The 9,516-nt window shown below is 45.0% G+C and overlaps 1 protein-coding gene across 3 annotated transcripts in view; it reads right to left on the reverse strand.

Annotated features, from left to right (window-relative positions):
- Window positions 1-9,107, reverse strand: part of ACSL1 (acyl-CoA synthetase long-chain family member 1) — a 55,738-nt gene extending 46,631 nt beyond the window's left edge. The window contains exons 1-2 of one of the 3 annotated variants that reach the window (XM_019534688.1): window positions 9,000-9,107; window positions 7,919-8,081 (exon numbers count right to left, since the gene is read on the reverse strand). The gene's annotated coding sequence lies outside the window, so the exon portion shown is untranslated. Of the gene's footprint in view, window positions 1-7,875; window positions 8,082-8,999 lie in introns of all 3 variants that reach the window. The other 2 variants (XM_019534685.1, XM_019534687.1) reach the window with 2 other exon arrangements.
- Window positions 9,108-9,516: the final 409 nt, after the last annotated feature.

A 9,516-nucleotide genomic window follows, 5' to 3' on the forward strand; every position in this document is an offset into this window, starting at 1 on the left:
CCTTCCTAGGGAAAGTGTATCCAACCTAAACTTCCCTTGCTGTAACTTGAAACTGTTGCTCCTTGTTCTGTCATCTGCCATCACTGAGAACAGTCTAGTTCCATCCTGTTTGGAAACACCCTTTAGGTACCTGAAGGCTGTTATTAAACCCCCCCCCTCAATCTCTTCTTCTCCAGACTAAATAAGCCCAGTTTCCTCAGAAGTCATATCTCCCAGCCACCTCACCATTTTTGTTGCCCTCTGTTGGACTCTCTCCAATTTGTCCACATCCTCTCTCTAGTGGGGGGCCCAAAACTGGACATAGTATTCCAGATGTGGCCTCACCAGTGCCAAACAGAGGGTAATAATCACTTCCCCTTACCTGCTGGCAACAATCCTACCAATGCAGCCCAGTATGCCATTAGCCTTCTTTGGAAGGACACACTGTTGGCTCATAGTTAGCATATTGGCCACTGTAATCCCCAGTCTCTCTCTGCAGAGCAGCTGCCCAGCCAGTCAGCCCCCAGCCCGAGATCAGGAGTCATTTGTCAATCCTCACTCACTCAACTGGGAGGGACAGGACAGGACATTGTTTAAGCAAGCAAGCAAATAAACAAACAGAAAGCCACCATCAATGGTGGACCTTCCATGGTCTCACCCTGAAGATTCCTTACCAACTTTCTAGCCCTTCTCTTTCTTGTAGAAAGTTAAGTTTGCTCCAAGAATTATAATCTTGTCTGCTCACTATTTGTGAAGGCACTGCTGTCAAGAAGTAACATTGAAGAGTCCCATTTAGACACTACATTAGGGAAGTGTTGCCTACAGGATGCTTCAGGTCTCATAATTCATCTAATGATATTATGTCAAGAGTTTATTGTGCATTTTGTAATTAAGAAATGCCTATGATAGCATAATGTTCACAGGCTGTTCATTTACAAGATTACTGTATTTGATTAGCTACAACTGAGTCTATAACAATGATTTTACATAGGCTTGCAAACTGTAGTGAGGACAACACCAGGAGTATAGCAAGAAAAGCTATAGTTCAAACCACCCAAGAGGCAAGGGTTTTTACTGTTCTCTCTTCTACTGGACAAACTACATAGTGGGGTAGGGGTGCAGAGGGGAGGTTCAAGAATTTTTCAGGCACAAACAAAACCTTTTGTGCCCAAAAGCTTGTTGAACCATCTCCCACAACTATAGTTTGTTAGATAAAAACAAAATAAAAAAATATCACAGAAAAACCCTTCACCTCTATTTCCTGACCTGGACTATCACAGGTACAGTTAAAAAAAAAAAATTAACACCTTAAGTTCTATTTCTGAGATTTATATCCCACCCCATCCAAAAGGCTCAGAGCAGCTTACAACAGATAAATAACCCACAAATAACCTATAGGTTATACTCCCCAAACACTGCTAAAAGACAAAAAACAAACAAACCTGAGAACTCAAAGTCCCCTTCACCACATATCCAACTACCACTACCTAAACCCCTGTGCAAGCAAACCTTCCAGGCAATTCCAACCATACTTCCCAACTGCCATTTACATCCTAGTATAAGAAACTGCTGCACTTCCTCCATTCATCCTACCACCTGCCCATCCACTTTTAAAAAGGACAGTGCCAAAAGCATAGTAAGAACAGCTTTATCAAACATAGGGGAACTCCCTAACCACTAGGCTAGACTAAGCTGGGTGCAATATTCCCCCCCAGGTTCAACAGGACTCATGTTTCCCCTTGTCTAGTCCAGCATAGCCTAGCCTGCCAGCTACAGCTCTCTCCTCCACCAGAAAGTTGTACCTTTGAACCACTCAAGCTGAGAAAAGCCTAGATGCCAGATCCTCTACTTTTAAAGAGGTATTCCAATACCTCTTGTGCCATGCAGAAGCTGACAATCCTACCACCATTAAGAGAGAACGGCAGTGCTAGGCTCCATGGTATTTTCATTAGGTAAGCTCAGATCACTTGCTGGGATGGGGCTTAGATGACTTTGATACTAGGATGCCTGGTTAGCAAATCATAAAGTAACCTTAAGAGATAGCTAAATGTTTGGCTCAGCTATGTGCCGAAGACAAGGTTACCTTTGTGGGGGACACGCATCACTCCTTAAGCATCTAGGTTTGAGAGTACTTTTCAACAACCAGAAGGCATGCCCAAATTGCTTTCTTGAATTTAAGCACCTATATTTGTTTGTGACTTTTGCTCTCTTTCCTTCCTAACTTTGTACTAAAAAAAAAAAAAAAAAAACCCAAAAAACCAAAACAAACAAAAAAAACAAACAAACAAACCATGAATGTTTTGCTCAGTCACCACATTCTTAAGATGCACGCTTCCATGCCTCTATCACAGGGCTGGGCAAAATACAGCCTGGGGGCCAGATCCAGCCTGCCAGGCCATTTTATCCAGCCCACAGGGCCCCTAAAAAGCATTTAGAAAATTAATATTTATTAAGATTTCTCTCTTGCCTAGCCTACCCACTAGACAACAAGTTTGCTGATCAAAGGCTGGCAAGCAACAAGTGTTTGTCTAAAGACAAAGCTGAGTTCCTGTCATTGTTGAAAATGTGAAATTGTGGCAAGACAAGGACAGGTGGCCTACTTCATATTAGCTTGCTAAGAGTACTATTACCTTGACACTACAAAGTTGCAGCACATGAGGACAGGACACAAGTAGCAAAACCCTTATCTGGAGAAGGCAAGGCACAACAAAAAGATACTAAGTAACAAACATTTATGTCCTTCAAGCCCTTAAGAGGGAGATGGGTCTAGAGTAGAAATTGATCCAAGACCTCCAAACCTTTACCAAAGGCAGTGAATATCAAGATGTTTCCAACTGTCCTCTGGTTCATATGAGCTACTTCTCTCATGTTACTCTAACCCTTCTGCCAAAACCCTGCCACAAGAGCTAGTTAGAAGATACAAGTCACCATCTAAAAAAACTAGTAACTTTAGGCAAACAGCATAAGTTTTCAATACTGGCTGGACAGACAAAATTTGATTTTTTATTTGTGAAAGTGTCCCTCCAACCAACCTCATATTAAATTGTTAAAAAGGTTAACTAGGCAGATAAAGAAAGCTCTCTTCAGACACACACAAGAAAATACTGCAGCATCCAAGACTACAGTACAGCCTGTGTCTTGAAGCAGCAATCCAAGTTGGCAAGATGCTTTCATTCTTTGCTCCTCCTACTCACAGTAGTACAATGGTCTATTTACAAAGGGCTGCAAGCTCTCCTATTGTCTATCAATAACCAGACATCATTCGAGTGTAATGAAAGAAAACAGGAGAGCAGCAGTCATCATTTTTTTTCCTTGCAACAAAGAAAAGAACCAGTTACTTCTCTTCCTCTCTGTATTTAGATAAGCAAGGCACTAAGCAGAGGTTGATCACATTAAAGGATGCTTCATGGGTTAAAACAGTAAGGGTGGGGTTAGAATTAGATTGCATTGCTCTACTTCCATTAGTGCCCTCCCGCCAAACTGCTTCCAAGAGATCAAGTGGGATTTACAAAGTTAGTTTCCTACCTTCTGTACTATAGGGGGTGGTCAAAAAAAATCACCTTAAGGGTATTTGCCTATGTTTAGGGTAAAGTGCCATTTCACCAGTTACACTGCAAGATATCCCAACAATTCACCTTTCCAGTTTCTTCACTTGAACTGCTACAACTTGCATTACACAATTCCCAAGACATCTCTTGATTGCTCAAGGTCGCAGGCTACAAAAACACTGCATTTGTCCTGGAATAAACCATTTTAATCTCAGGATAAAATGCAATTGTTCAGACATCCAATTCCACTGTGCCAGGACAAAATCTAAGAAGGTTCACAAGACAAGAACTGCTAACAGTTAGTCCCAAAACACTGCAAAGTGTCTGAACGGATATCCTGGGATTGCACCATTGAATCAGTGGCAGAAAACTGCTGGTGCATCACCCTTCCAGTCAGGGTCTAGTGATCCGCTGAATGCATGTACACGCATTCTGAAACTCTTCTGTTACAGGACAAAAAACAGACACAGCTTGCCCTGGGACAAACGCTCTCCTCATTCTCATTCTGCCACAGGCTGGTGATAGATATTGCAAGTGCAGAATAATGTTGAAGCCTAGTGGAAGAGAAGAACATTAGAGAGGGTGCTACAGACACCCCCAGGTAGCGTTTAAAACCTAAAATAATCTAGCCTCTACATTTAACCAATCACTTATGAAAGCATTTCTCTCCCATACCCCGATCCCCCCCAAATTCCTTCTCCTACTCCAAAGGGTTGTAGGAGAATAGTCAAGTGCAGTGACAAGCAAGGGCCTTAAGAGTGCCAAAACAGCTAAAGCAGAGCTGTCCAACTGGCAGCCCATGGTCACATCCAGCCCAAGGGGTTAGCCTGAAGCACTCCCAGGTCCAAGCGTTGCTCCCCCACTACTCTCCTGGTGCTGTTTGACTCCCTCCCTCCCTCAGCTAGGCAGCTTGGGGAGGGGGGGCAGGGAAGAAGAGACATGGGGACCCCATAGGGGATGACAGAAGCATAGTATGGTGTTGGGGTGGGAGAACCTCCAGGGGGCATGGCATGCAGGGCATTGGCAAAGTGCAGCCCACTGTCACTCAGAAGTTGAACAGCCCTGAACTAAAGGAAAGAGGAACCAAGTCACCTGCTGAACCAGTAGCAAGGAGGGCAGGCAGCCTACAAGCCAATACAGCATAAAATAATGTTCATGTGCTATGTGGACGTAGGCTCCACAGTACTGCAGCACAGGGTTGCTCTACTCTGCTCATGCATCAGGTCCATTGATTTCATATGGCTTTCTGAATTTAATGTAGGACTTGCTCATGTTTGTAATAGAGCAAATGTCAATCTGAGAAAGTTAAGTTGATCATGACAACTCATGAACAGTTAGACTTTCCTCAGCATTATATCTAACAAAACAGCAATGTCCTTAGATCTCCTTCCACTTTTATAGTCATGCATTTCAAGCAGTTTCTCCTGAAGTTACAGGATGGCACCTTTATATTTAACATCAAAATAATTCCCATAAATATTATGGAAAGGTCACTCAAGTTCTGTAAGAGTGACCCGTGTCAATTATGCCCAAGAGCCTTTTGTGCATGTTAAAAACTGTTGGATGGAACTAACAGCACCACACTAAAAATAAATAATTACTTAAATGCTTCTTACTATAAATCACTGATTTGTTTTTGTTCAGAAGAACGTTTCATCCTGACATACTTTTGAGTATGCCAAGCCACTGAACAGTCCCACCAGGATAATGATTAATAGGAAAACAAAAATATCAAACTTATGAACAGCCATTTTGGTGTCAGAATCTATTATTCCAGTTGGAGGTGCTGATTTCTAAGTTTATTCTCAGATCCTGTAGCTAAACTTTTTCCCATTCAACTAAAATCAGATGCACAGTGTAGCCCTACATAGCAGGGCTTGCTTGGTGGCACACACCAGTAGTCTAACTAGACTGTGATATTTTAGCAATTTCAGCAACTTCAGGAAAGAGTGCATCAAGCAACAATACTGCCCAGCTGATCATTTGAGACTGTTCATGAGCAGCACATTCTTGCACAACTTATCACCTCCAGTTTAATGGACAAGTTAAACCAATTCAGTCAAGTCAAAAAGTTAAATTATAACAAGATGCCTTGTTTTCACATGTTTGCACTGCAGTCTCTAGAAAGAAGTCAAGCATTATGGGACCACTCTTCCTCACCATCAAGTGGTCTGACCTCTATCCGTAAGCCTAACATCAGTGATTCTTAATCACGGTGCTGCAAGACCCTTAAGTGCTGTGTAAACACCCACACACAATTCATAATATTAAAAAAATTCTGTCCTGCTGTGGTGGTTCTGATGTTTTTGCATAACTGCTCTATTTGTTTCCTCTTCAGAAGACTGAAAGCCAAGAGCTGGCATTTTCAGAATGCAATGTTTTACTTCCTCCCAAAAACTATGCTGCAGTGAGTATTTAATTTTTTAGTTAGCTAGAACAAGTCTATGCCATGGAAGGGAACACAAAGAGGCCTCCCCTTTAAAAGGGTGAATACACGAGTTACTGGTAGACTAAGAAGCCTACAGTTTCTGGATTCAAGGACTGCTTCTCATGCTGAGCACTGGGCATCTCTTCTGTCCACTTTTTTTTTTTTGTGGAGACGAAAGTACAGAATCATTTTACAAGACAGGGCCTTAGCAGAAGTGGTCATCCTCCTGGGCAGGTCAGCCACTGAGAAGAGTCTTGGGTCCATGGAGAATATTGTTTTTGCTTGTTAGTAAGCAAAAAAAAATTGTCTCGGGGTTAAAAATATTTATCAAAACAGCAGTTAAAGTGAGCTATCAGACTTGGTAGCTTGTGACAGCTTAATTTCCAACAGTCTTTACCCAAAAAGCACTTCAAATAACAAGTTATGTTCAAGTTAAAGACAAACACATGCATTGTGCATTGCAGAAAATAAGAACATAGCCTCCAGCACTGTCAGCCATCCTAGTTTCAGAGGTCAACCTGCAAGCCCCTCCATTCATGCAACAAGGCTTAAGGTTTTCTACATGCCATCTCATGCACTACCTTCTACTTACAATTGGCCAACCAACTTCTCCCATTTGCAAGGGCACTTTTGGGGTAGTTATATTCACCAGTTATATACAATGTATTAAGTATTTTACATAGAATTAATATAGCCTGAAGCCAGAATATGTAACCAAACCATTCTCAGGCCACCAAAAGCCAACAGAGCTGATGTGCAGCAAAACACCTGCTTGCAATTCACAGGCAGAAACAAGGTTTGAGAAGCTACTAGCTACCTGCTTCAGTTAAATGTACTTAATGGATTTCTTAAACCCTACTCTTAAATTCCAAAGTGCATTTTAGCCCAATTCTATTGTCTTCATTCAGTGCAATTCATCTTTCAAGACTACCCAAGACTAACCTATAGCTTTTTTTTGGTCATTAACAACGCACATAAATTTAAACACATTTACAAGTCCTAACAAGCCCCATGAAGTTTGTCATTTTGCAATGGTAAGTGTTACTTGCAGAAGGATCCATGCATACTACCCCCTTCCCCGCCACAAAGACCACCACCAATAAGGAACTCATACCCCGCTCCTTTCCCCTCCCCACATAGCAGATTGATAAGTCACACTTAGGAATCTGAACACAAGGAATTATAGCAAAACTAAAGTTACAAAAAAGCTTCCCCCCATTCTTTCCCCTTTGAATGATTAGGTTTAGTGTGCTCCCCTAGATTAACTGTTATTTGTCTTTGAAGCAAGAGCTAGCACCCTTCTGCTTGTGTGAAATCAATGACCTAGTTACAACCTCATGTTTGTAAAGTTAGTTGCAAAGCAAACCTACAAGTTTAGATTTAGATGTATTCACTGCAGTTGTCAAGTGTGGCTCAGACCATTTGCTCAAGGGTCTGACTGGGCAACATTATAGATGGTAACTAAGCATTCAGCTTTGTCCTTCCATCAACCACTGTTTGAACTTTATTTAAAACCAAAAAAAACAAACAAACCCTGAACATCCCACTTGTTAAGACTGAGGAATCCTAAGTCTGGACTTGCAAGAATCACTTACCAACAGAAGTGCTCCAACATAACGAGTAACATAGAATGCAAGAGAAGCTATTCAATTACCTGGTACTGTTATTGCCCAACACAATATCAATGAATATGAATCTATGCAATCCTATGCAGCCTACAGCATGCACATACCTAAAGACTACTCGGATCACTTGGGAGTGTACCCTCAAACTACAAGCATGTCAGTACTGCTCAACTGATTTAAGAACAGGTTTAGAGACTACTTATAGCAAATGAGAGCTTAAGCCATTTTGGAAGGCTTTACAATCTAGGTACAGTCACAGAGACGGCTTGATATGGCAGTGCCTTTAAACTTCAACCTTTCTAATCACAAGATCTGAGCAGCTCATCTTGTAGAGGCACCTTTGGATCCAGCCCTTCCCCCGTCAAGTGTGTCAGTCAAAATAGAGTCCAATATGCCAGAAAGCCCACTGCAGACAGCGATGCAGAAATTCAGAAGACTGTTCAGCAGTTATAAAGATGCACTCCTGTAGAACAGCTGAAGTTGAAGATATTGTGCTGGTGCCTTCAAAAAAACAAAACAAAAGACAGCATCAAGTCAGAAGAAAGCTGAAGTTGCTGATTCAGTCCAATAGTGCAGATACTACAGCTGGAGAGTTTAAGATTACAGGCACTAGGAAGCATAATTATAAGCCACCCATCTTAAACCCCATTTTCCTTATTCCACATCTGAATTTGTGCTTTTGACAACTCCTGGAAGGGCCCATGCATGACATGGGGTGCAACAACCCAGGGAGTAACACATGAACAGTGGCTCACTAGTTAAGTCAAGCAACTAGCTGGCAGCTCTTTCTCCCTGGTTGGAAACAACAGCTCTGGGTGACCTGCAGCAGGCACATCCCCAGCCAGTCAGGCCCTGAAACCAGCCACTCCAAACCCTGCCATCAGCCTCCCTCCACCTGGCTCCCTTTGTGGTAAAACACCCCCACCAGGTCCACAGGAGAGAGAAAGGGAGGGGAGCTGGCTCTCTTCTGGCATCACCACAAACAAGGAGCTTGTTTTTGCCAGCTCGCTCCGCCACTGCCTTTAAAGATGGCTCCAAGGCAGCTTACCCCGAGCCCCCCATCGGGCAAGGAAGTGCCACTGGGAGCGGCGGGGACCTGCACTCCCTCAGGCTGGGGGCACAGGGGGACACTGAGGCTCGGGAGGGCTGCAGTTAAGATGCGAAAGCTTCACGAGCGCGGGTCAGGGGAAGACGCACCGTTACCGGCGGCCCCTGTTCCGACTCCCCCAGCCGCAGCGAAAGGGCTCCCCCCCGGGCCTTGTCGGCTCCCTCCCTGCCCTCTCAGAGAAACGAGGCCGGACCCGTTCCCAACGGCCCGCGGCGCCCGCAGGCGGCAACACCTGACCCGACCCAGCCCGGGAGGAGGCGCACGGGGAGCAGCCACCCGGATAACGGCTGCTAGTGGGCGCGCGCACTTACCCACGCAGACACCGCCCGCAACACTCTGCAGCCCCAGAGCCGGCCCGGCCTATTTAAGCCTCTCACAGCGCGGCCTGCGTGACGCGCACACCGCGTCCGGCTGCGGCTGCGGCTGCGCAGCGCGCACAGGAGACAGGACACAGCACAGCACCGCACCCGGGGAAGTGGTGTGCTAGGACCCCGTTGGCTGCTTGGCGGGGAGTCCAGGCGGGGCAGGGGGTGGGGCGGCCCCGTCGGCCGCAACCAATGGCGAGGGCGCGGGGGCGGGGCTAAGAGGGCGGGGCTGTCTCTGACGGGGGGTGACCCGTACCAGGCGCCCCTGGGGACCAAAGTGAAAAGCGCTCCGTCAGCGGAGGGGCGATGCTGGGATCAGTCTTGGGGAGCGCGCCCTCTGCCTCCCTTGACAGAGGGTATCAGTGCCCCGCCTGCACATGTTCATCCCCTACCTGCGTGGCTGCTGTAGCGCAGTGAGGCTCAGCCGGGGTGCGGGGCACCCTGGGGCACCTCAAGATACGTT

Source organism: Crocodylus porosus, unplaced genomic scaffold, assembly GCF_001723895.1.
Source record: "Crocodylus porosus isolate Cpor-Errol unplaced genomic scaffold, CroPor_comp1, whole genome shotgun sequence".
In the NCBI taxonomy this organism is placed as follows: Eukaryota; Metazoa; Chordata; order Crocodylia; family Crocodylidae; genus Crocodylus; species Crocodylus porosus.